We start from the raw sequence: 21,693 nt of genomic DNA on the forward strand, positions 1-21,693 counted from the left end.
ACTGCATGAAATGCAACTTGAAGGCAGTAGTGAGATTGCATGTAAACCTAGAGGCAGATGTTGACAGAGGCTGTAATTTCTACAAATGAAGTATAAATAAAGTATACTCTCATATTAACAGTTACTGTTTTCAAGGTTTATTTTAACTGTTGAGTAATTTCATGTATGTGTGTTCGTGCATGCATACATCTATGCTTATACCTACACCCATAAAGTACCCTGAAAAAGTGCTTTTATATTGGAGATTGATTTTGGGCCCATTCGTGCAGCTATTCCTGAGAGAGGATCTGTCACTCTTTGCACTTGTGGTGGCATTGAGAAACAATCCTGGAATCCAGATGTCTTTCCAACAATGTGTAGCCATTTTCTGGACAGTCACAAGTGGTAGGATGGCATAGGGGATTGCACCTAAGTGGTTTGCACCTCCACTGGACTGTGAGTGCGTGCCGTGGTGGATTACGACCATGTAGATTATAAACTGGAGGAAGGAGTTACTTGATTGATTAATTTTAGAGTCTGCTGCAGTATTTAGTCTGCTGCTTTGTGAATCAAAATGCAGATAACTCTTAAATCCCCTGTACAAAGCCAAACCTGTTCAGTTAACATTAGCTGAGGTATAACTGGCTAAAATTACTGTATTTGTGCAGATTTTTATCATATGTTTCAATATGTTTATCATATATTCCTGTCTTCCAGCTTTATTTTTCATCTTTCATAAGTTCTTTTCAGATCATAAATAAGATTGTTCTTTCTTTTGTAGACAGGAAAGCCAGGTACAACTTAACAGTGACTGAATCTAGTTACACAACAAATTAATTTTAGGCAAATAGATTTACAATTGTTGACTAACCAAATCAGCTTATTTTGTTTCACTGATCGTTGCATACACTAACAACAGTGTTACATAGAAATTAGCCTCTAGCCTTGAAACTCCTTTAATTTGTTTAATCTGTTTATTTTTTAAGCACTACTTTCTCTCTTTTTTTTTTCTGTGTTTTTCATACATAAGCATGAATAAGTGTAAGCAGTACATTATGATTTGTTTTAATCAATCTTGGTAGATTTGTTAATTTGTTATCTCTTTGTTTCTATATGGAACTCTGCATTATGGTTGCTTTACATGTACATTTTTAGTAAGGTCTCTTACTCTGCAAAGAAGCCAGAGGATCCTGTCCCATCCTCCAGGTTTCACTGGTCTCCATGGCATTCCAAGTGGGCAGAAGGATCTACTTAACTCCTTTTTCAGAACCAGACCTGGAGCTTATCCTTGGAATATAATTTAGGCATCATAAGTGGATTTCCCACTTCTAGAAAGACAGATCAGAGGTTTCCTTTGTAGCTGATGAGAAGCAGCTCTGTAGGTCCCCTACAAAATCTTACATGTGCTTATCTATACTGGGGAAGCATATCTCTCGCTTCCTGAGTCCAAACTGCTATATAAACAGGGTTTCAGTGCTTTAAAGGCTGTCTATACGTGTGTGTTATAAAATATAAGAAATGCAGTTCACAATGTCCTTTGTTATTTGGAGTTCATTTTGTGTTTACAGACTATTGTATTTTATATGCAAATGACTCATTATACTTTAGAAAGGGAATATGTTAATTTCATTAATTTCTTACCATATTTAAATCTGACAAAATGTCACCTGCCATTCAATCTACACACCAGTTACAACAAAACAACAAACATTACAAAGAGGTGAAGCATTAAATTTCTCCTAATCACATGGCTGATATGACAGGTCTCAGTTTATGCACAGACATTGCTGAGTGTGCCGAAAATACGGAATTATTTTTTTTGCCCTTCACAAAACTCATTAGAATAAAATCTTTGATTTAAAATATGTAGCTGAAAACATCTGTTCCTGTGTTACAGAAAGCAAATGATTCTATAAATTTTGCTCAGACTGAGAACTAGATTTGTCTTTCTTGTAGATGGGGAAAAACATAAGGATACAAAGGAAGCAAGTATCTTGAAAGCTTCTTTTTGTTTTGGTATAGTTTGACTTCCAGTAGGCTTTTAGTAATTTTATTTCTAAATCATGATGTCTGATGAGAAAAAATAAATTCCTTCATGTCTTGATTACGCAGAAAAGTAAAGTGCTGGTCCTTCCCCGTTCCCTCTGGCTTGTCAGTCCCATTACTACAAGAAGGCTTCTCAGGCTTCTCCCAGCTGTCATTAGCCGTCCCTCATGCTTTGCCACAGAGCGTCTGCTTGAAATGTGTTGCATTTAGCTTCTTTTCCATGAAAGAAGGAAGTTTTGAAGTGCTAGTCTAGTATTTAGGGACTAAAGACCTGTTCTCAGTTTGCCATAATCATTTGAGACTGGGTGGATAAACTATGCTGTGCCAAAGCTGTACTTATATTACTTATGACAAAGATGACTATGAACTCCCTTGAAATATTGTGAAACATAACAATTTTTAATGGTTTTAAATGTGTTTACTTTCTTCTAATGCAAGTGATGTACAATTGCGCTATAATAGTAGTATTATTATGATTGGCTCTTCACTGCTTTGGGAGCTTGCAAATAGATTTCTTATGGTATTAACCCTCACGACTGTGCCCTGTTGACAACAATTCCATCTCCAAATGTTTCCTGAGACTAGCAAAGCATGCCATGAATTAGCATTTAAGCTTTATATATACATAGGTAGATACGTATTGTGCATCTGCAACAAATGTTTTGCTCTTTATTTCTTTAGTATTCCCTTAGAGATTTCTGACTACGTATAAATCTTAGGTGCCGAGACACTTTTTTTCTTCTCTCTCTCTCTCTCTTTCTGCCTCCGCCCCCTTTAAAAAAAAAAATAATAAAATGATTCTAAGTAAAAGTGCATTGGATTATTTTTTTATTTTTATTTTTTTCTGGAACAATTTAATTACTGATACTATGGAAACTGCACATAGACAGATTAGCGTGACCTTGAGTAAAAACATGTAATATTTTCCTAGCTAAATAAGCATTCAAAAATACAATAAAAGAAAGACTATCCAATATGAGTAATGTCTACCTAGATTAATAGCTTTGTTATTAATGGCTTTAGACTATATTATATCATTTAATTGATGTTTATAAATAGCTTCCTTCCCTGTGGTTATGAAATATAACATTTACCAAACTTCTTCTTTGATGGAATTTACATATGGCACATCAGGATGATTAAAAGCCAGCCGTCTTTTCACAGCATGGCAAGAAATAGGATTTGATTTATCTTCGTTGCTTGCCTACCACTTGCTGTGACTGTACTTTTGAAATTTTAATATTCTCATTTCTCAAAAGGAGCTTGTTATGTAAAATATTTTGGAAGTATATTTTATGCTTTGTTTTTTGGCTTTCTGTGTAAAAAAAAAAATAGTAGTTTTAATGTGATAAGCAAATAAAGGAGAAAGGTAGGAATGAAAAGACGCCTTAGTCAAACAGATTTTCATCAAAAGAAGCAAATTTCGATTTCAAATTCTGAAGAAATTTAAATACAGCGTGATTTGAACAGTGTGTTTTGAGTCTCTTTCATATGAACAGTTCAGCAATTGATGAATTACTGGCTGGAAATGTGTCACTTCCAGATTTCGGTTCTTAACCTTTCATAGATGAACGTATGCACAGCATGGTTTTCCAGGACACATAACCCAACAGCAGCCTGTTGTGTATTTACGGGCAGATCCCTTTTTATGCCCTCCTTCCTTATTCACCCCTCTTGCAGCAGCCTCCCCTGTAGCAAACCGGAGAGCAAGGGTCAGGCCTCAGGCTATTCAGGCTGTGATGTGGTCCTCTTTACAGAATGCAGATACAACAGAATGTGTCTGCTGCAACAAAATGCATTTTGAAAGAGTAGGAATTGTGTATTCCTTTTGCACCTGCTCTGACATTAACACTTTCCCTTGTAACGCTGGCCTTCCCGACGCGAGGGATTTGATCAAGGTGTTCTTCAGAATTCTGCGCCATGCTGGGAAAGTCTAGTATAAACCTGTTGTCTCTCACCTTCTCATTCTTTTTAAGCAATTAATCACCTGCTGGTTTGCTGAGGTTACACTAGAGTTTTCACTTTGATTTTTCTCCATTTTTTAGCTTAGTTCTTTTCTTCTGTTGTTCACTTCAACAAGGAAGCTACAACTAATTTGACTGTCCTTCTCTTCCCCTCTGTGAGACGGCCTGTGCCTACTAAACACCTGTTGCTTAGTAAAATGAAAATAAAGACAAATTAAATGTATTCAGTGCTGCGGCTTTAGAGAGCTGAATACAAAACCAAATACAAGTACCAAATTCAAATAGTCTATTGTCTAACACTGTGCACAACAGAGTGAATTAACTAATGCCTGTACCAAAGGTTTGAAACAGGAGGTGCGCAGTGGGTGGTTCAGATCAAATACAGCCAACCCCCAAGATAGAGTAGGATTTGTGTGTCCCTGAGTCTCTGTGTGTGTTTTAAAGCATCACTTTCCTTGCCAATCTATTTACTTTCTACAAAACTTGCAAGGCATTTAAAGTGTGGAGAAAGAAGAAATTACCATGGCCCGATAAGGTCTATATAATTCTGATGGCTTGAACTGGTGAATAAGAATTGATGTCCTCCATACAAAACAATCCCACTTTTTTACATGATTAGAAAATTACTGGAAGGGATCCTATCCCTCTCATATTATTTTCTAACAGTATATTTCATACGTTTGTCAATTTTTTTTTGGCAGTTTGTGGAAATGAGTAAGTGAAAATGAGTAATTACCAGTTCTAAAAATAACAGATCAAATCATTCCAGAAGCAGAGCCCTGCTGGGGCTGCGAAGCTGGTTAAGATAGTTGTTTGTTTGTTTGTTTGTTTTTCTTGGAATGCTTTCAGGTCCTGCCCTATGAGATGTTGTATGTCCTTAAATCCCATTGGATCTTAATAGTAAAAAGGATTAAATGTTCTGCAAGGCAGGATAAGTGACTTCCTGTCTCAACAAGAATAGATAGATAAAAAACTAGTGTGAAATGTATTTTTATTGCTCTGTGCTTTGTTATAAATTCTATTTGTTGTGATAAACAATATATACAAATAGATTGTAACCACATTACCAAGACCGAAACTTGTTTTGCTAGCTAAAAAATAAATAATAATAAAAAAGAGGATTAGATAGGACTTCTTGGGATTTAGTTTATAGACTGGAAACTGTGGCAAATCTCCATTTAAATAATTCTGGAAGGAAGCATAGCACTCCTGTGTTTCAAATTTAGAAGTTTCTTGCTTGCTAGCTAGTCTATGATAGTGAAATTGTGTTACTCCCCTAAAACTGTCAAGCCACAGGCTGCTTCGACAAAACTTAATTGAATACAGAAGGCCTCTGGTTCTAACATGGCAATTTTAGACTTGATTAATTGATTTTAGACTGGGTACTTTTTTTCTTTACCATAATTTCAATTACACAACATAGAAATCAGTAATTAACCAATAAAAGATGAGGTGAACTATTCAAACAATTAAGCTAGTAACTAGAATGCAATTTATTACTTGTCTTTCACACATATTTGCAAATCACAGTCAAGATTTCATCGAGACTTAAGGCTGATATTCCATAGCCATGAAAGAGTATTGTAAAAAAAAATAAAAATAAAAATAAAAATTATTGTCTCCAATGTAATTTCATAAGATGATTGTTAGGATGTTGAGCTGAGGAACATACAATTTCTGTGCAGGTACTTTAAAAAGTGTTACATAATGCTAATATTTAGGCTGGGATAAATATCTTCTTATTACAATCTTACCTTCTTTTTTGTTTCTGTTATTGTTGTTTTTGTTGAAACACAAAAAAAGAGCTTATCTTTGTCTCGCAGAACAGAGTGTAATTTGTATTTACCATTACTGAAGAATGCTGTAATTACACTTGTGAAGATTAAGACACTGTTGAAAAATGAGGGGTCTTTTCATTGCAGATGCCAGCTAGGGCACTGACTACACTGCTGTGCTCACGGTACTCTGATGCCGATCTCAGACATGCCCTGTTGTAACAGAGGATTTCAGTGCCTCCTCGCCTCATCTTCCACTAAGCAGAAAACGGTGCTGCGGTGTGTCAGATAATTTTGCACATAGAAAACAGTAAAATATGTATGTGGCCTCATGATGGCAGGAATAGTAACAAACAGATGGCTTCAGTTTATCCCTACAGTGAGTACCCAATGAGCAGAAGTGAGTTACGCTGTGCATTGTTCTCATAAATCTGTTTCACTGCATTTATTCAAGATGTGACTAGGTTCAGAATAACAGTAACAAAATCTGTATAAACAAAGCTAAAAAAATTTGAAAATACTTTTGTGTCTAATTTTAAATTTGTTAAATGACTGTTAGATACGAGCAGTGTTTCGCAGAACATCTGTGTAATGCTATTAAAATAAAAATATCGCCTGGCTTAGTCATAGATGGTATGGATTCATGGTTGTTGACAGTTATCCTAACATCTAAATGTATTCTTTGTGTGTAATGAAATGTTTTTTATGTCATTGCTTTCCATTGGGCTTGAAGCATTCATCGTTCTCACCTTACAGATATTTGGATCAGTCTGAGGCGTTTAGCCAATATGAAGCTGGTTTAGCCTATGGCTCTACTTCAGGGCAAATGCATACTGAGGAGGACAGAACTCTAAGAAAATGCACAGCAGAAAGCTTTATAGAGCTTAGCTAATCATTTAGTGGATGGGTTGGGGGTAGAACTCCTACAGTACTCATTTGTTTAATATACTTACATGTATAAAGACAACTGGAAAAGAGGAGAAAGAGACTTGTCTGCTGTTGGAACTATGTGAGATATTGTTCCACTTGCTAGCAGTTGTTGCTTGTAGGTCAAGGTTTTCTCCACTAGTTCATTGTCTGTGAGTTTTACACTGCAGTTTTTGCAATTTAGAAATGTATGAAAGAAACACCATGATGTGCAAAGCAGGGAGTTTATTGTTGAAATGAATTCTTCATGGCCTAATCAAAGATTCTTATTGTTTGAGCTCTAATTATTATATGCAAAAGAAGCAGAACAGCAAAAAAACAACTCAATACAGATAAAATTGTTCCACACACTGCCTAGTTTCTACCCTTTTGCTTCGATGTCATACTTTCCCGTCTGGTGTCTCTGCGGGGCCTCAGCAGTTTCACTCAGGTAAAGTAGGAGTGGAGGGGAGAGTGGGTGGCAATGGGTCATTGGCATCCCCAGTCCTGTTGCTTTCCCAGGGGAAAACCTGAGCGGGTTGCTTTCCCCCTCACTCTAGAGTTCCCTTCAGGCTGCTTCAGTAAAATGTTGTAACAGGCTCTACAGCTTGCTCTTTCTTCCTTGGTTTGCTGTCATTACTGGTGTGCTAGGATGCCACATTGCATCCTAGATGGTATGTTTTACACATGTTGGATGTTTGTTCTTTTTGCTCTTTGTTGTGATCCAGCTCTCAAGTTTGCTTTCCTTAGTGACTGGTAGTTGACTGCTGAAGATTTTCTACAGCTCTGGGTCTCTGCACTTTGAATGCCTCTGTGAGCATCCTATGCTTGCACTCTTCTATGCTGCATTTTTATTCCAGGTTTGTAGACTGCTATATGCAGAATAACAACTGGCTACTACTGTCCATTAGTTGTAAAAAATTCTAAGAGTGGTCAGGTTTATACCACAGCACTGTACAAAACTAGGGCAAACCAGGCCAGGTAACAGTTACCTGACAATTAAACAGTTGATGCTATGGTTTATTAAGCTGTCTTGAGGCCTTGCAGCACTGGTATAAAGCTTGTGGGCTATGCCAGCAGTGCCAACAACTATATTGAGTTACAGAGCTGTACAACAGCTTAGTAACTTGAAGAAAGTGTTGCCATTTGGTATTACTCCTTACATTTCATCGTGAAATCACATCATTAGATTTGTCCTTTTCTTTGCATTTTTTTTTCCCATACACTTTAAATTCTGGCTTTTGTTAGGATTAGATCTTACTTTGAACATGCTAGAACAGGAATAATAGGATGTCTACTGTGTTTTAGCTATTTAGGGGCATAAGTTTGCTTTCATAAAACCTCAAATTAATAGATGGCCAGTTACTTGGATGGCAGTGACTTGGAAAAGTAGTCACTCTATGACTTCATGGTGGTATTAGTTGCCTCAAGATGACTCTCAGTCTCTACAGGCCTCCCTCCCTCCAGAAACCAAAAAAATTCCCCCTGTGGAAACTCTCCTGACATTCTTGGCAAAATACCCAGACAGGATCCTAAAAACTGCTTTTACTATCAACAGAGTTTAAGTTGTCCAATGATACCATAGGCCTTTTCAGGTTGTGTATTTCAATAAAACCCAAGGCAGGGTAGAAGAATAGGGAGGAAATAAAAAGGCAAAGCAGTAAGTCCTCACAACTGTAATTGTGTGCCTCTTGACATTAATTGAAAGTGTCTGTAAGCAATTCAAACACTCCTGTGTGAAGTATTCCTATACAGCATGGAGGGGGGAATTAGAACAGCTTGGCCAAGCGCAAGGTGATTTAAAGCACCTGGGAGGACTGGGCCCTCAGATTAAGCACCTTCTGTATGATCCCTATAAGAGAGGTTCATTAGCCTCATTTTATGGCTGCTTTGTGAACTGCAGACCAAGGGCTGAGCCAGTTGTTATTTGGAGGGATTTCTTACCTTTAATCTGTCTGTTGTGACAGTTTTACTTCTGGTAAGTGAAATTATAGATTTAGATGGATTATATGCTTATCGGTAAGAGAGCTGTAGAATGGGAAAAATATTTGGAAAGTATCTTTTCTGTGGAGTAAGCTGGAAAGGAGAAATGGCTGAAGGGGGATCTAAAATGGAGGAACTGGAAAAAAAAAAAGAGGAATATTAAGATGTTACAAAGAAAAAAGTAAGTATTAGAATTTAATTTTATCATACAGATACGTAGGTGCTGATGGTAATTTCTTAGTTTAGGCTGAATAAAATGGGATATTTCTTTAGTTTATTTAAAATTCTGCTGTTATGATTTGTGAAGTATTTTGGCTAGACAAAATTTGGATGCATTGTAAAAAAATAGAAGACTAATAATGGAAATGAGGTTTGTCAAGGGTTTTCTGAACAGCAAAAAAAAAAAAAAAAAAAAAAATTCCCTGTCCTGAGCAATCAGAGTACCTTGGACTACCTGATAGCTACTGGAAGCTGTGCTGTTGCAGCGCTTGAACCCTTTGTATCTGCTTGCTGCTTGTTTGTACCAGAAACTGAGAGCTTCATGTTCACAGAACTGAAATAGTAAGATAGTTATTTTGAGGGGCCCAGATATCTGCCCGTGAAAAGAAGAGGAAATTGTAGACCCTCCCCTCTTCATTTCTTAACCCATCTTTATACTTTCATTGAAGCTTTGTTATTTCTTAGCCCTTATTCCCTTTCTTTAGAAGCCATGTTCATCATATAGTATTGTGTCTTCATAAAACATGGTTACAGAGCTCCCTTCTTTTCTTGCCTGCCTGTGTCAAACCTTATCTGATGCCTAGCTGTATAAATGAGAGCTCTGTTATTGCAGATCGCCTATTTAAAATGATCCATGATCAATTTTAGAGAAACAGGGTGGGGCCCTTGGTTTCAGAGGGAAATGTCTCTACAGAGCCTTTGTCAGGTAGGCTAACATTCCTCAGCGATCCACAGGGAATCCTTTTTGAAGGCTCATGTTTTAACAGGGGCTGAAATGTGTAGTAGCTGAGGTTCAGTCTTTGGCACCTGTTGCAAGATTAATGAAGTGGCTTACTATTTCATTTTAGAATTGATTGCCAAGGGTAAGAGTTGGATAGGAACATTTTTTAAGTGGGTTGGGACACATCAATACAAAGCAATTTATACTATTAAATTTCCATGCACTAGCATTAAAAGCAGAAGAATTTTGAGGCATGCTTTTTTTATTTTGTACTCTGCCATGGGCTTCCTTTTGGCAACTAGCTGAATCTATCTACTGCAATCGATATTCTTGTTAAAGAATAATTATACACATCTGTGTTTCCACTGTACTTTGAGTTACTTGTGTTTATTGTAGCTGTGCAATATTGATATTTGTACTATATTAAACAACTGTAAAAAATTAATAAAAACTAGTTCATGCTTTTAATAGACAGTGTTATAAATGTGCTGGACAATGATTTCACTGTCATCAGGAGAGCAGAAAAAATCCTTCAGTACAGAGATAAGTAACTGAAAGCATCATTACTATATGTTTCAGTGCTGGCAATTATGATTTACAGTTGTTATTAGAGGAATAAATTATATGCTGTAGGAGTTAACTTGTCAATTGCATGTGCAGCATATTACTTATGCTTATTAGGTATACCAAAAATAAAGCAAGAAGGAGCAATAGATACCAAGGCAAGAATTTTATTGAAATCTTAAATTAGAGTGTATTTAGAGATGTACACAGAGATCTTGTGTGTTCACCTTGGGCACAAAGCTATTCTAATTAACCTCCCTCTATAGATGACGCGTGTGAGCTGCCAAATGATCAGCTGTAAATGAAATTACTAATCCATCAAATAAAAGGGTCTAATTTGCTAGACAATAAACTTTTTTCCTCCCTTGCTAGTTGTCATTCACAGCATGCATGGACAGGCATGGCTGCCAGTGCTGACAAAATCAGGGGGCTGTGGGGTTTTGCAAAGTGATCCTTAAATGTTTGAACTTTATGCAAAGCCTGGAGCAAGCTAAGGGTTATAAATGATGAATAGTTTTAACCGTTGACAAGTTAACATCAACCTTACAAACTTGCTTACAGTTTTATAGTTGTTAAATTATGCAGTGTTAATTAAAATGGCTATTTTAAGGTCTGTGTGTGTGTATATATATATAGGAAGGCACCTTTTTAAAAATTGGGAGTGTGTATTAATTGAAAATACTTCATTACTGATTTTACAAGTTTTAGTGTGGAGTTGAGCCTAAGCAGAAGTGACCGAAAGGTCACATCAACCCCAGTCATTGCAGACACCTAGGGGTTTGCAGGGTCTGTTCTCTTATGCTGAGACGGGGCAGGTCATTGAAAGCAATTGTTTGGGGGTAGCTGGAAATATGTGTTTTTGTGTTCCCTTTTCACAAAGACAGAGCTCCTCAAGGTGTACACCTACCTGGGGAAGGGCCAGTTAGCCAATTTCCCAGCTAGGTGGAATGCTGGAGCTGCTAAGTTTCTCTGTTGATCTTCACTGTTAAGTTTCAATGATGGGTTTAATATGATGTTCGTTCACATCTTTTTCTTGTAACTTACATTTATTTTTAAATGAGATATTTATTTTAATTTTTTGACAAAGATGGCTATGCATAATCCTGCATGCAGTAGTTAAGTGGGGTGTGTATGCATTATCATGGAAGGGCTGGCAGAATCAAGGTATCTGCCATCCAGTAGCTAACGCTGCCCTCCAGAACTCTTCGGGGAGATCCAGTACTAAGTCTAAGAGTCTTGGTAATCAACATAAGTTTCCATAAGGGTTTCTCCACAGCCTGACAAAGTACTAAAATTTGGAGGAAGGCCTGATGCTTGAGAAGGCATGTGCAGACTGAAGCAGGGGCTCACTTTCTGGTTTCCAGGAGCTTTCTCTTTTCTTCTTTTGCTTAGCATCTAAGTTTCTAATGAAGTCCTTTTGCCTCATTTCCGCAGCTTCTACCTCCAGTGTCTTGAGGCCTGGATGGCCTGGTCACAAATCTTATCAGAACTCCAGTATTGCTAACAGCATTTTTCACAGTGTTCTCTTTTGACTGTGTCATACCCCTCTCTGCCTCCTGTTCCTAGGTTTTCTTTTTGCCATGATACAGTTCCACACATGAATACTTCATCAAAACCTTTGCAAGTCAGTTCCTTTTCTCTCTGTTCACTACCTATTTTTGTGGCAATCTTAAGGGAAATTTAAGTTATCTGCTACCTAAGATACTTTCTGGTATCTTCTAACCAAAAAAGACTTTGTATTATTTTTGCAAGCATATATAATTTTTGTTCGTCCCTCCTTATACTTGCCCACTTACATGTCTTTCCTGCATTCCCTTTGCTTTATGACTGCTTGTTGTTGCAGTAGGTTATATTTGAGGCTGCTATGCAGGGTATAAAAGTGTTTTTACATCTCTTAGCACAATAAGGATATAGATCTGATCAGAGCTGTGTCCGCTTGCAGAATGTAATCTGGTAGATAACACTTCTAGGCCTTTCTTCTCAGCAACATATTGAATAACTATGTGTGTCAATAACTTTTGTTTCCTGCAATGTATTTTCTAGTTTTTCAGCTTCTGTAACTTTTAACTGTATAAAATGTGTATTGGGGGGGGGGGAATGACTACAGAAATAGTAGATGTTGTGGAATTGTACTTGAAGATTTAGATATCCACAGTATACAGAGTACTTGAATAGACCAGACTTGATTTGGGCAAAGGTAGAGGGGGAGGGGGGAATAAAAAGTAAAAACATCTTAAAACATTTAACTTGTTTCTTCTGCTAATGAATTGGCAGGTGCATTAAAACAGAACTTAGCACTTTTTTTCTTAAGCAGTAGTTAAAAATAATGTGCTAAGACAAATCAGCTTGTTTTAGAAACTGTTCAAAAGCATTTAATAAAATCACAAGGTGTAGTCTCATTGAACATATACTGATAGTTCGACTAATTGTTCACATCAGCAAATAAAATTATTTACTGAACTATCTCAAGATACTCACCGTGCCCAACAGCATACTTATGTGGCTACAGATACCAGCTGAAAATTGGTTACAATGAGTTTCATCAATTTAAAGAAACTGGTATCATGTCTGACAGTGCAGGAATGTAAACAGCTGTCACTTCAGCTGTAGGCTATTCAGATTCTGAGCAACTAACTCATGAAGAATTTTTTCTTTCAATATTTTTTATAATTTTTAGTATTAGAAGAATTGGAAAAAATATGCCACTGAGTGCTTAAGTTATCTTGTGTTTTTTTTTTTTTGTTTTGTTTTTTTGTTTTTTTGTTTTTTTTTTCTCTCAGGTTTGCTTCATGTGCGTGTTTTGTGGGTTGTTTTTGTTGGTCTGTTTTTAGCTGAGGCTGCTAATTCTGGCACTGAATTTACCCACAGTGGCCTTCGCTAGGTTCCCTTTGGAGCCTAGAAGTGAGGGAGATTTTGCTACCTGTCAGACTGCACAGCATTGTTTGTAACCAAAGCAAATGTTTAAAGCTTCAAAGTGGTGATAAATAGATCAGGAGGAAGAGTCTAAGCCATGATGTTATGTATTACATCTCCTTGTTGTTATGTCATTCCTTTGTCACGATCTTATATGAACAAGAAGAGTTTGGGATCAGCACAACACAGTATGCATGATGTTTCTACTTCCTTTCTGTGCATTTCTTGAAAGACTTTGAAGGAGGTGTGGTACCTTCTGCTGACAGTAAGCTATGTAATAAAATCAGTATAGAAACATCTCTTTTCTACAGGTGCAACATACAGTGCCTTTGTCTATTCCCTTGTTTTTTTATTTGTTTTGATTTAATTTATTACTTTTCCGCCTGGAATATTAGGGAAAGAAGCAGACTGATTTCTATTTAGTTGTTTTTAATACTTGTTCTGAGCTAAGTCTTCCTCTGTAATGAGTGAGTAGATCTATGCAGTCCCACTGAATATACCAGCTATTGAATATAAATATGTACCTTGCATTGTAGGTAAGACCAGAATGCAGTTCACATCATACATAAATCATACTGATATAGTCCTTCATGTTTTATTAAGACCCTAGGTAAATGGCCTTAAAGAGTTCTTGTTTTAAAATTATCAAACTGTGCAACTATTAAAACAGGGAAGTTCTTTTAGTCAATACTAAATTGGCTTTCATTGAAACTGGGAGAAAAATCAATTTCAACAATGATATTGTCTTTCAAGTATGTCTGATAGTCAGCTAATGGATATAATTTGTGTATGCAATTGCTATTTGAATATACTGGAATACACCTAAACCCAGCAAATACTCTAGCAGTTCAAGTTTTCATTTTGCATGAGAATTCTCAGTTCATGAATGCATAATCAGCATAATCTGGAATTAGAGATCTGCAGAAGAGTGTGTAGATTATCTTTTTCCTAAAATAAAAGAACAAAAATATGTAGCTTCTGTTTTCTCGTCTTGATTGAAATACACTGACCTACTATAGATGGCCTGAGGTAGTTGACTTTGGAAACTTTTTTTTAACTTGCGCACTTCCCAGTTTTCCTAAAACTTTCCCTGAAGTACCCCAATAAGCATATATGCTTATCAAAATATGGCAGCTAATAAACGACGTAAATGTTTTGCAGTTGTCTGCAAGGCCTTGTCTGGCCTTGTAGCTCTTTTTGCAGGTGAATAGTGATTAAGGTAAAATTAGGCACCCTCTCAGAGTACTGGTTATATTATACTGGGAGCTTATACTGACTAATCCTACCTGCCTTCTGGTTGTTCTGGAAGGTGTCCAAATTTGTTTGCCCCTGTTTGAAACTTTCTGGAAACTAAAACAGTTGTATTACGAAGAGGTCAAAGTTAAGACACGATAAAGTGTCTGCTGCCCAAATGTTCTTGGAACCCAAATCTGTTGTAAGAAAAAGAACAGGTCATAGAAGGATGAAATGACAGTAGAGGAGGAAAGGAAACTGAATGCAATTTGGGGGTGAGAGGTGTACTGAAAATAATAAACAAGAATCTAGGAGATGAGACAAACTCAGGCTATGTCAGGATTACAATGACAGAACTGTCCTTTTCACTTCTTGTTTGTATGTGCATACTTACAAACATATGTTTGCTCATATGTTTATAAGTATAAACAGATCATAACAGATGTCCTTTTCCTGAAATGGTGAAGTCCAAAATTGGTGAGAACATTAGTTTCTGTTATTATTCTATATACTGTCACTTAAGCACAAGTCAAAATGGCAAATACACGTAAGTGAAATACATTAGCTTAACTTCTTCATCCTTCTGCTGGAATATATCACTGCTGTCACCTGACTGCTGAGAGCTCTGCAGTTCATACCGCAGCTTTGATACCTGTTTATGCACAGAGGCTTGCCCAGACATTTACAAATCAAGATAGGCAATGACATTTCCAGCCTTTGAAAATTGCTTCTGTGTGTCAATGTGTATAGATTTTTGACCTAGTTTCCAAGATTGTACTTAGACCAAAGAAACAAGTTTTTTATTTATGAATATACTTTGTCACTGCTCAAGAAATACTCATGGGCGGGCTGTTTGGATGATAGTTAGCTTTCTTATCCTTATGTAATTTTATAATACCCTGCTGACTGTGTGAATTGTTGAGGGAGTGGGCAAAGTTGCAGTAAATAGATCTGGGTTTTAGATTTTGATTTTTTTTTTTTTTTCTTCCCCACTTTGTGTTCATGTAGCATGTTTCAGGGTCCTAGGCTGTTAAGAAATGAGAGTGTGATGCAGCAAATTAGAAGAGAAGTTTGAATCCATCCTACAATTTTTCTTTACGCTTTGCAGCGCAGTATTACTAACACTGTATGCTAACATTACAAAAGTAAAGGAGGTGCGGGGGGGGGGGGGGGAGGGAGAGATGAGTCAGTCTCATTCATTTAAAGGAAAACATGAATATTTCTGGGTTTAGAGATGACAGACTTGTGTGGAGTAGATGGAAAGGAGAACAAATCACTTCTAGATGGCTGTCTGAACAGCTTGGTACCCACTGTCCTTATTCCTGTGTTCGTGCAGCTCCTGCCTAAATGCTGTAAATACTGTAGAAAGACAAAAGTGGAAGTATTGCTTCACTAAGAGTCTTTGTACAAAAGGTCATCAAGCCGGTGAAGTTCATTTAGTAAGAACTTTAAGCAGGTGGGGTATATAGTCTATGATGAAGTTGTTTCTGTGTTGTTGGCTAGCTTTTGGAGGAACGTGGCTAGTAGGAGTGCTTCTGGAGAAAGCAAAACAATATGGAAAAGAGATGATTGGAGAAAATAGAATTGTTCTGTTTCAGTAGGCTTTATATTCTGTATAGTATCTTTATTTTTAGTACCTGCACTAAAATATGTAATTAAACTGGAAGATGTTTACAATGTCTCATGTAGTGTACAGATGGTATCTCTACCCCTATCCGTATGTCTTGTCCTTTCAAGGACATCCCTATAGGTCTGTTGCCTCCATAGGAACCAAGTCATTTTTGGAAAGAGGTGGTCTTTAAAATTGAATTTTATACACATGAAATCTGATTTATTTTGATAAAATATTTGCCAGAAACTAATTTTCTTCATTTTTCATTCAAATCATTTTTCTTCATTTTCTAGCCAGACCTGTTTGTAAAGGCCAAAGAAATGCTTGCTAACCATGCATATTGTGTAAGAGTTGGATGGTGTTAGCATCTGTCTTGGCTGTGGAGAGTTTGGGCCCTAAGCTTTCAAAGAATTAGATGGACAGCTATTTCCCTACAGCACAAAATGAGCCTCAGGGGAAGTAAAGTCTACTTACTTAGAGCTCATTACTGCATCAAGGTTTTTGTGCACGTGTGACTTAGCAAAGGTGGGTTTGCTTTCTTTCTCTTCTATTATTCAGTTATTTCGGTTATGATTTGGTAATAAATACTGACGGCTTGAGTATTCACTATCCCAGGGCTGCTCTTAGCTTCCTTGGGATAACACGGGTCTGGTACATTTGACTCTTCTTCAGCTAAGTGAGGAAATATTGGTGCCTGTTCCTTGTATTGTGCATCTTTTAACAGACAGACATTTGGTAGCTAAATTTCTGTAACCATAGAAGAAAAGGTCTGAGCTGTATTTTGGCCTGCCACAATTCAAAGTGACAGATAAGACCAAAAATTAATGAGAACTCTATTTTTTTTTTTTCCTCCTGGAAAGGGTTAAATCCAACCCATTATATTGTGAGTTCATGTCTGCATCAGGTGCAGAGCCACAGTAACAAAAAGGGTAGGAGTATCACAAATGACTTGATGGGTCAGTGAGGAGTTATTTTCCTTGACCAGAGGGAAAAGGTCAAAGAGGACAACACTTGCCAAGGAAGGATCAGCAAACCAGTAATGTTGGAGGGACAAGGAAAGAAGGCTTCAAAATTTGGCATCCTCTGCTTCTTATACCTGCCACATGCATCACCTGTATGCTAGGTCCAGTAAAAAAAAACTCATCGCATATGGAAGAAAGCTCTAAGAGCTGAATTATCCAGGTCAGTAACATGAGGAAGTAGGGCCATATAAATATGAAATCATATTTTTTAAGTCTGTTTTAATTTGTGCCACAAAGTCCACTGGTTTTTTTATTTATTACATTGTCTTTCTGTTTCTGCCAATCTCATTCGGGAAGGAAGCAAGTGCTGTCAAACTGAATACATCTGTAATAATCGATGTGCTCTCAGTAAATGATTTAGTACCTAACTTCTGTTTTCTGGAATGGTGTTCTCTGACCTTGTTAGAGGTACAATTGCTGCTGATGTAGGAACAGGCCCTGCATACACTACGTTCTTTTGCCCTTCTGAATAATTTAAGTTCTGATTAAGCAGAGTTCGCTAAATCAACTTAGATTGTTACATGAATGACAATGAAGTACTATTTGAAGAAAATTAGCCTCTTTATGCTAAAAGAAATTATGGTATGAGGAGAAGAAATGAATCCTCCAACTCCACCTGAATGTTTGTGCATAACCATAGCACTGCAAAAGTAGTGGGAAATTACTTTGCTGGAGAACATGCTTCTCCCACTGTGATGTTATGCATGCTATATCAATATAGATATTAAGATACAGAACCCCTCACCCAAACCAGCCAAGCAGCACCAACAAATCTATTCAGTTTTCCTTGTTAAGAAGCTATTCTACAGTCAACTCCTGAAGAGGATGAACTTCAAATTTATGGGAAACAGAGACAAGTTGTAGTCTGCTCAGGAACTCTTAAGGTTAGTGTCCATTGTGGCTGCTGTAAGCGGAAGACTTCCTGTTTACTTGGTCTTTTCTCTCTACACAAACAAGAATTAATAGTAGAAATAAATTGTCCATGTCACAAAGTTTAGAAAACCTAGGGAGGAGCTGTAGTTAAACTTCTGTCTCCATTAAATTCTCCGCTTAATGCTGCTCTGAACTAATCCACAACCTTGGCATAGATGTCTACTGTTGGCCATGTCCTTGGTTTTGCAAAAGAAGAAGTTAAGTTTGTGTTGTTTTTTGACGTGTGATTCCAGGTTGTAGGATGTGACTTCGTGTTTTTTTTTTCCTATAGTCACAATTTTCAGTGTTTTTTCAGTATTTTTAAAAATAATTTGTGTACATTTAGTATGTGTACAATATATTTATCACTTGGATGGCTTTGCATTAAAGTGATAAGTTTCCAATATAGTTTAAGAGTTGTTTTGGAGAAAAAAATCCACAGATGTTACTAGTATGAACACTATGTAGAAAGACTCTTCAAAGAAGGGCTGGAGCTTCAGGCACAGTGTTTGCAGAACATGTCAGTATGATATGCTTCTGTATATTTTTAATAACTGGGTGTTCAAAATGGTTTATTGCAGTTAATTCTTCTACACATGGATGTCAAAATGTTGTTGTGACACTAGCACTGAGTGGCATAAGAGTTTTCTGTGTGTTACAGCAAAGGCTAACGGTGCCTCTCCTGTCTCATTATTCCCCAGGAAGACTTCGTGAACAGCAATTCTGGGATCTGCACCTGACACACCCTAGTACAAAGTGGGGTCAGGTCCTGCTGCTGCTTCCCTTTACTGATGCTGTTGGAGTAACAATTACTTTATCCCAACAAAATTCCTTCTTGAAAATGACAAACCAGCACTGATCTTAGGCTCTCCCTGGCTCTGTTTTGATTAAGACAGGAGAGCAGTGCTCCTGGGAAGGAGTGTGGAAGGAAATATGAAATGTGATTCATCTTCTCCTGTTTCAGCTGATAAAATGAAGAGGTGATGTTGGTGCAGGTGAAGACCCCTTATGCATTTCCCAGCAGGATCCTAGAAGAATGCCTGAAGAATTAATAGAAACAGTATGGTTGAGGTTGGCAGGGACCTCTGGTGGTCATCTGTTCAAGCAGGGCCATCTGGAGCTGGTTGCACAGGATCATGTCTGGACAGTTTCTGAATGTCTTCAAGAACTCCGGAATGTCTCTGAGCAGTTTGTGCCAGTGCTCAGCTACCCGCACAGTAAGGAGGTGCTTCTGATATTCAGCTGGCACCTTGTGTGTTCCAGTTTGCACCCAGTGCCTCTTGTCCTGACACTGGGCACCACTCAAAGGAGCTTAGTGGCATCCTCATTGCCCCATCCCTTCAGGTGTTTGTGCACACTGACAAGATCCCTCCTGAGCCTCCTATTCTCCAGGCTGAGCAATCCCAGCTCTTCCAGCTTCTTCTCCGAGGAGAAGTGCTCCAGTCCCTTCACCATCTTTGTGGCCCTGTGACTCTCTCCAGTCCATCCATTTCTCTCTGTACTGGGGGGCCTAGAACTGGCCCCCAGGTGTGGCCTCACCAGTGCTGAGAGGAAGGGAAGCTTCACCTCCCTTCACCTGCTGGCTGTGCTGCTCCTAATGCAGCCAGGATGCCATCAGAGCCTCCTTTGCAGTAAGGGCATGCTGCTGGCTCGTGTTCACTTTGGTGTCTACCAGGATCCCTGGAGCCCTTTCTGTAGAACTGCTTTCCAGCTGGGTGGCCCCCAGCATGTGCTGGTGCATGGCATGGTTCCTCCCAAGGTGCAGGACTTTGCCCTTGTCAAACCTCATGAGGTTCCTGTCAGTTCATTTCTCCAGCCTGATGAGAACCCTCTGGAGAGCAGCACAACCCTTGGCATTATCAGCCACTCCTCCCAGTTTTGTTGTGTATAAACAGAGGGTATGCTCTGCTCCATCATCCAGATCATGAGTGAAGGCCTTTAAGATGTCTGGGTCCAGTATTGATCCTAGGAGTATTCTGCTAGCTACTAGCCTCCAACAAGACCTTGTGCTGCTGATCCCCACCCTTTGAGCCTGGCTGTTCTGCCACTCTTCAGTACACCTCTGCTCATCCATCAACAGCTTTTCTATGATGATCTTACAGGAGGCAGTGTCAAAGGCTTTACTGAAGTCCAGATAGATTTATTTTTATTTTTTGTCAAAATGCAAAGACTTGTGTCAGAGTACTGTTACTTACCATGTTTCCCTGGAAGGTAAAAGTTTCTGTGCAAAACTCAGGTTTGAAGTCTGGGAGAGAACAGATTTTGGTTTGTGTCATGCCGCAGGTGGCCGTCTTTGTTATTGGTCTGTAGGATTTCTTAAGTAGAGTCAACTTTCATCATTCCTGTTAAAATTCTCATTTTTCCCCATCCTCAATTGGTTTACTACTACTGTTTTCTATAAATGGAGAGATTGAGGGTAGTCTTGCCAATGGGATCACGTCTAAAATGTGGGTATGCTAAATGTAGAAGTTTGATATTTTTAAGGCTTCTGAAATTGGCGTAAGTAGTGATGGGTTAAGATCTTTGAGTGACAATCCCTCAGCATACCGTAGTGTTCCAGATATGTTTTAAGCTGTGACGCTTAATGTAGCTGTCATCGTTGCTAAATACAAATGATTATTTCTGTCCTTCACAGCAGAATGTAAACTATCAAATTAAACACTTCTAGGGAAAGCTTTCTGTCATCTGGACTTCATCTGCAGTTCATTTCAGTTTAGAAATGGAAATAATAGGGACATATTAGCTTGATTATTTTTTAAGGGAATGAAAATATGAAGAATAAAGGTTTATGTACAAAACAAGCGGGTTTCTTTTTTTTTTTTTTTTTTGGAGGGGGGGAGATCCTGGGTGGTGTGCTCCCCTCACCGTGTTTTTTTTGGGGGAGAGGGTTTTTTGTTTTTATTTTGTGTAGTTCCAGGTGTTTCAAAAGCAAGAAAAAGTGCCTATTGAGAGCCTGAAAACATGTCCTTCAGGGGCACACAGTGGCTGACTTGTTGGAAGTCCCATGATTCTTACCGTCTTTTCCTACAAGAAAGGATAAATGTATTCAGAAGGGTTTACGAAAGATACTTCTAACAGTTGTACAGCTCTTCAAGTTAGAAAGATGCTTCAAGAGTCTGGAAGCAAGTATTAACTCTTTTACTTCTGAAAAAATACACAGCTAAAAGCTGAGTTAAAAATGTAGATGTATTCAAATACCTCTAAGCTGTGTGTGTGGGGGGGAGGGGAAGTTGCTTGAAAATGAAGTTACTTTAAAAATGAAGGAGCAACTGTGCACCTGCCTTGCTCTCGCTGACACCATAGGCTGTTGCACACAATGCCTTGAAATACATTTCTTTGAAGCAAGCTCCCTTGTCTTCACAAGCTGCTACCTATCTTATCAGTAGTATTTGGCTGTCAGCTATACCGCTGTGTGCTAGTGAAGATGTAAATATGTTCTAGTGAAGTACACATGCACCTTGGGGGCAGTCTGAGGTAAATAACACAATTCTGTAGATACCTGTGGTTGTTTGTCTACCCGGATGTCTCCCAGACAATCTAATGGGAATAAGAAACACATCAGAAAACAAATTGTATAGTAATATTGTCTTTACTGCAGACTGTATATAAAGTATTTGTCATCTCGTGGAGTTGTTTCCATTTTGATTAGTATATGGTTAGTGTTTTCATTATCCAGAGGGCTCTCTGGAGTTTCACCTGGTCTAGAGATTTGTCTGCTCAATCAGACTTTACCAGACAATCTGGATGGAGAGAGATTTTTTTTTTCTTTTTTTCCAAACAATTCTGAATTATTAAGAATTAGTGGGTGTATAATATTCCCTACAGGACAATTGTTGCTAGAACT

At 37.9% G+C, this 21,693-nt stretch overlaps 1 protein-coding gene across 5 annotated transcripts in view; it reads left to right on the forward strand.

Annotated features, from left to right (window-relative positions):
- CADM2 (cell adhesion molecule 2) overlaps positions 1–21,693 on the forward strand; it is a 646,291-nt gene that overhangs the window by 311,168 nt on the left and 313,430 nt on the right. Inside the window, exon 1 of one of the 5 annotated variants that reach the window (XM_068691351.1) lies at positions 8,515–8,648. The exons of the other annotated variants lie outside the window; for them this stretch is intronic. The gene's annotated coding sequence lies outside the window, so the exon portion shown is untranslated. Of the gene's footprint in view, positions 1–8,514; positions 8,649–21,693 lie in introns of those variants that run through there. 5 annotated transcript variants of the gene reach the window in all.

Source organism: Anas acuta, chromosome 1 (genome assembly GCF_963932015.1).
Source record: "Anas acuta chromosome 1, bAnaAcu1.1, whole genome shotgun sequence".
NCBI lineage: Eukaryota > Metazoa > Chordata > Aves > Anseriformes > Anatidae > Anas > Anas acuta.